This window comes from Odocoileus virginianus, chromosome 12 (assembly GCF_023699985.2).
Source record: "Odocoileus virginianus isolate 20LAN1187 ecotype Illinois chromosome 12, Ovbor_1.2, whole genome shotgun sequence".
Classification (NCBI taxonomy): domain Eukaryota; kingdom Metazoa; phylum Chordata; class Mammalia; order Artiodactyla; family Cervidae; genus Odocoileus; species Odocoileus virginianus.
Window position 1 is genome coordinate 66,400,352 of NC_069685.1, and position 6,171 is coordinate 66,406,522.

The following is a 6,171-nucleotide window of genomic DNA, read 5'->3' on the forward strand; positions in this document are numbered from 1 at the left end:
CATTATCAGCGTCCCCCACCAGAGTGGATGTTTGTCACAACTCACAACCTTATGTTGATACGTCATTATTATCCAAAGTCCACGGTTTACGGGGTTTTTGCCCCTGTATTTTGCATGCTAATTTTTAGCTACTTTTTTCCACGATAATTTTCTCTCCTGTACATGCTGTGAGTCTACACAGATGTATGGTGACGTGTATCCACTCTCTGCTCTACGTGGTCATCCCTTTCCTGCGCTGCACAACCCCTGTCAATCACTGATCTTTTTACAGTCTACAATTGTCGTTTCTCCAGAATGTCAAATAGTTGGAATCCTGCAGTATGCAGCCTTCTCAGATTGGGTTCTTTCACTTAGTAATGTGCATTTAAGTTTCTTGCCTGTCTTTTTATAGCTTTTAAAAGTTCATTTCTTTTTGCACTGAGTAAAATTCCATTCTCCAGATGTCCCACAGTTTTATTTTTGGTTGCTTTTGGAAATTATGAGCAAAGTAACTATATGCGTCCATGTGCAGGTTTTTTTATGGACATACATTCTCACCTCATTTGGTTAAATACCAAGAAGCATGATTGCTGGATCATAGAACCCACTAAACTCTCCTACAAAGTGGCTGTACCATTCTAATTCCCACCAGCAACGAGTGAGTGTTCCTGTTGCTCCATACCCTCACCAACGTTAGGTGTTGTCAGTGTTCCGGATTTTGGCCATTCTGTAAATAATGGGTACCTGGAGGCAGTATTTTGTTGTAGTTTGCACCTCCCTGAGTTCAAACCTGGAGCATCTTTTCATATGCTTATTTTCCATCTGTATATATCTTCTTTGGTGAGTATCCCTTTATTTTTTATTTTTTTGTGAGTATCCCTTTAGAGTGACCCGTTTTTAAAAAAAGAATCTTCTTTTTTAAAAGAATTGTTTCTTTTGGCCGAGCCGGGTCTTTCCTGCTGCTCGGGCTTTGCCTCGAGTTGCCGCGACGGGCTCCTCCTCACAGTGGCTGCCCTCGCTGCGGAGCTCGGGCTCCAGGGCGAGCAGCCTGCAGTACTTTCGGTGTGTCGGCTCAGTAGCTGCGGCCCCCCCACCCTGGAGCACGGGCTCAGTACTTGTGGCACACGGGCTTAGTTGCTCAGCAGCATGTGGGATCTTCCTGGACCAGGGATCAAACCCGTGTCTCCTGCATTGACAGACAGATTTTCTTTTTTTCTAACCAGTAAGCCACCAGCGAAGCCCCTGTTGGTCAGTTTTTAAAAATCAAGTTGTTTGCTTTCTTAAGGTTGAGTTTTAAGACTTCTTCGTATATTTTGGACAATAGCCTTTGATCAGATGCATCTTTTGCAGATATTTTCTCCCAGTCTGTGGCTTGCCCTTCTGTTTTCTTGACAGTGCCTTCCACAGAGCAGACGTTTTTATTTTTTATTTTTTTTACATTTTTAATTTTAAAAAAGATGAGCTTATTAATTCTTTCATGGGTCGTGTTGTATCTAAAAATCATCACCAAATCCATAGTTGTCTAGATTTTCTCCTAGAGTCCACCAGTATTTTTAGCTGCGCCCCACAGCTTGCAGGATCTCAGTTCCCCAACCAGGGGTTGAACCCTGGGCCTTTGGCAGTGAAAAGGGCCAAGTTCCAACCACGGGGCCACTGGGGAACTCTACTATTCATTTACTGGTAATGGATGTGCAGTGGTGCTGGCATCGTTCACTGAAAAGACCCTTTTCCCCTGTTGGATTAGCTTGGCACCTAGGTACAAAAGCCAGCCGGCCACTGTGTGTCACAAAGACTTTGCTGGCTTTCACAGGAAGCAGTGACCACCAGGTTAGCAGGAGTGGCAGGCACTGGGCCCTTCAGGGAGTGAGAACTCTCTGAGCCAGTTTCAGGGGAGGTCTCGTGGAGAAGTCACCAGTGGACAGGCCCAGCTGCGGTTCCCTTGGAGGCAGGCGTGTTGTAGGATGCGAATGAGGGCCTCTGGGTCCAGTCACTGCAGTGCTTTCTGGAAGGCAGGAGTCAGCACTCTGGGAGCCCTCCGTGGGGTCTCCCAGCCTCTGCCCTCCATCTGCCCCAGCTTTGCCTCTGCTGACTGGCCTCTCTGGATCCTCCTTGGGCTCCAGGGGACATTACGGGCCTCACAATCCCAGGGTGTACGGGCTAGGGGCAGGGCAGGCATCCGGCCGTGTCTCGGGTCTGGGCCTGCATTGGTCACACTCCAGTGCGCTGCTCCCCAGCATGGGCTGCAGAAACGCGCCCAGCCCAGGCCCAGCCCTTGGGCCACATCCCCCTTGCCATCCACCTAGCTAAACTGGCTGCGGGAATGTGTGTGTGGGGGGGGGGCGTTGGGAGTCCTTGTTGCCTAGGGAACGCCCCCAGCAGGGCAAGGAGATAGGGATGGGACTCCGAAGGTAGGAGAGGCTATGCCAGGGGAGGTGGATGAGACACGCCTGGCCTTGGCTTTGATGGGATGGGGGCGGGGCGGGAGTGGGGAAAGCCCAAGGCCACCATCAGGGTCAGGCCCGTTAGTCCATTTGCTGCTCCAGGACACTTGGTGACAATGCAGTAAGATCAGGTAGCATTTACTGAGCACCTACTGCATGCGGGTGCTTTGTGCATGTCCTTTAATGTCTCACATCTTCACCCACGTGTGTGGGAGAGGAGTTCCCCGATTTTGAAGTTTTCTGGCTGAGACTCAGAGAGTTCGTTCACAAGGTTCAGCCCAGATCGCCCCCTCTGAACCGTGTCCCGATCTGTTGGGAGACCTGACCAGGCCTGCTAGGACCCCGCTAAGCCTCAGCCCTGCTTCGGCAGTGCGGTGGTCTCCTGGCAGACACCCCTCTTAAAATCCGGTCCCTTCAGCTGGGATGGTGGCTCCCATAGCTCCTACTGCTATGACTAGAGGGGAGGGGGTTGACTTGGCTTGTCTTTGCCATACCTTTCACCGCACTCAGCAAACAAGAGCACAGGGGCCTGCCGAGGGCTCTGTGCCAGCTGGATCCTTCTACGAGAGATGAACCATGAGTGCTGGGGGAGGACAGCGGGGAACGAGGCTAGCAAAGGGGCCCTGGGAGCTGCCGGGCAGTGGACTGTCCATGGACGGGGACTAATGGCCAAGAGGACAGCAGTAGCCCTCCCCGGGCTCCCCTCCCAGCCCGGGTGACTCAGGTCCTGCCCTCGGAGATGTTCAAACCTGGGCCCAGCTGCCAGCCCTCTGGGCATGCTGGGTTCCCCGCGGTTGTTTCCCACATCCTGAGGTTTCCTTCCCTCCTGGTCTCTGCCTGCAGCCCTCACCTGTAGTCCCATCTGACTGCCCATCGGGCAGCCCGGTCCAGGTTCCCAGCGGGCAGGAGGAGGGGCGCGGGGAGGCAGCGCCATCTGCAGGCAGCTGCTCCCTGAGGAGTCTGCACATCACGTGGACACAGCTGCTGGGGGGCGGGGCGGGGACCACGCCCAGTTGCCAGTGGCTCCGGCGTTGAAGGTTCTAAGCAAACAGAAGCCGGAAGCTGTCGGTGAGGAGGGAGAGGACGGTGGGGGGTCCAAGGCCTCCTAGTGCACAGGCCCAGTTATTGTTCCGTGGCTAATTACAGAGCCCCTGGGGATACAAGGGTGATGCTGTTCTATTGCTCCTAGAACAAATAACCACAAATTGAGCAGCTTGAAACAACACACATTTATTATCTCACAGTTTCTGCAAGTCATCTGTTGAATGCAAAGTGACTGGCGTTCTGCTTCAGGCAAGTCAAGGCATCTCAGGACCGACTAGGGAGGAGCCCACTTCTGAGGTCATTCAGGATGCTGGCAGAATTCACTGTTGGCAGAATTCAGCTCCGGATGACTGAGGCCCCTTCATCTTCAAAGCCACTCAACAGCATTTCTGAGTCCTTCTGCTTTGAGGCTTTCTGACTGCCCCTTCCATCTCATCTGTGACTTGAGCTGGAGAAAATTCTCTGCTTTTAAGGGCTCATGTGATTACGTCGGCCCCACCCAGATAATCCACGATGTGTAAAGTTCCTACTGTAAAGTCTGTAACCCTAATTACATCTGAGAAGTCCCTTTTGCCACACAATGTAACATATTCACAGGTTCCAGAGATTAGGGCAAGGTGGTCTTCGGAGGCCCTCTGCCTGCTACTGAGTCATGTGCCAGAAGTCATGTGGCCCAGAAGTTGCCCCACTGCATGGAGCCTAGGAAGGAAACAGTACAGTAACTCACAGATAGAAACGGTGACAGCCTTCAAGGAGAGGGCTTTCCCGAGGAACGGAGCCCGAGGCAGCAGCGTTCCAAGAGCAAGGCCCAAGCCAGGGGCCAGGAGCACGGCACTGGAGGGCAGCACACAAGATTCAGAGAACCAAGGGAGGGCGGTGCAAGGCGCCGGGTGGGGACCAGGCCACCCAGGGCACCGTGACAGCACTGCCCCGAGGATCAGAAGGGACCATCGCCAGACGTTCGGCTACTCGATCCCCATCCTCTGTAAAGGGGGCTCTACCGTCATGCCCGAATTACCCGTGGGAAAACAGGCTCAGAGCGGCGAGTCAGGTGCCCACGCTAGGAAGAGGTGGGACTGGGAGCCTGCCACCTCCTCCAATGCCCTTCTACAGAGAAAGTACTGACACCCCTAGGAAGGTCGGGGTGAACCGAGGCGGTGCCGACCAGGGAAGGCTCCCGGTGCCACAGTAACGGCCTGAGGGCCCCAGGGGCTCACCTACCCATCATCGACGCCGGGTGTGTCTGCCGGGATGCGGGCTTCCCCGTGTCACCCACTTCCACTACCAGAGAACCGTCAAGCAGGTGCTGGCTCCTGAATCTTCTGCTTGGAGTCACTTGGGTCACTTCTCTTCACGTACCACTGGGCAGGTCACATGACTGTATGGATCCGCCGCCCCAGGCAGCTCACTGAGACTAGCAGGGGTGGGTGGGAGGGGTGAGGACCCCAGCACAGTGGAGGAAGGTCCATTTCACTGGCAGGCGATCAGGGGCAGGCGAAAGGCAAGAACCTGGATTTGAACATAGGGAACAGGCTGCGCGGGCTTGCCTTCTGGGGCTCAGGGGAGCACCCGAGCTGGAGACCGGCGTGGAGGGCATCCGTGGTTAACAGAGCCCTGGGCACAGGAAGCCTGCTGGGGTGAGAGCAGGGACGGAGGGGCCTGGGACCCGCGTTTTACAAAGCATCTGCCCAGCTGGGCCACAGGACCTCCTGCCTGAGCACGCCTGGTCCCACAGGCATGCGGGCCAATGTCCAGGCCAGCATGTGCAGGGCCCCCCTTAACCAGACCACACCTGCCAGAGACCAAGGGCAGGACCTCTCTGGAGAGATCTGAGACTTGGCCCAACCAGCATGCCGCCTCGAGCGCCCGACAGAGCTCCGCTCCCAGCGCAGCCCCGTGACCAGAGTCTCCTCAGAGTGGGAGTTGGGCAGCCCTTCTGCTCAGGGACAGCAGGGCCTACAGGCTCAGCCCTGGCCCTGCCCTATTCCTGCCCTGTCAGGGCTAAGTTCATTCATTCATTCATTCAGCCAGTATTTAGTCCACATCTCTCATATACCTGGCACCTACGAGGTGCGCCCTGAGCCGATCAACAGTGGCAGAGAGAGACTTCCCCCCCAGGGTTCTAAGGGATGGCACCCCCAGAGGACCTGATGGGGTGGGCTTCCCCGAGGAGCTGACATTTTCAGCGCTGCAGAGAGGTGGCCCGCTGGACTGAAGCTGAAGCTTTGGGGTCTGCCTCTGGGCTCCGTGTGCTCCCGGCCTCTCCCCTGGGCACCTCCGGGCAATCTCGCCCACCCCAAGAGCTGGGTGCGGGAAGGCCCCTGGATGGCGACGCGCTGCGGCAAGCGCTGCCCGCATGCAGCAAAGACCACCGCTCCCCATCACTCACACGCACGCACACACACAGCCACGCGCGCAAGACTGTGGCCCTGGAGACTGCGGACACACAAGGTCTCCGTAGAATAAACTGGGACTCCGCCTGTGACCTCCTGGAGGGGCAGGGATCATCTGTCCCGCAAACCGCTGTTCCCAGCACAGAGACATCACTGTGACTAAGTGAAAGGACTGACAAACCAGGGACCGGCCGACTTCCAGCCGCCCAGCGGAGAACGGCCTGGACAGGGCGCGCGGGGCCAGAGGCGGTGACGTCACCGGCAGGGAGCGCGCCGCCGCCCGGGGGCGGGACCGGCGGTGACGTCACGGGAGG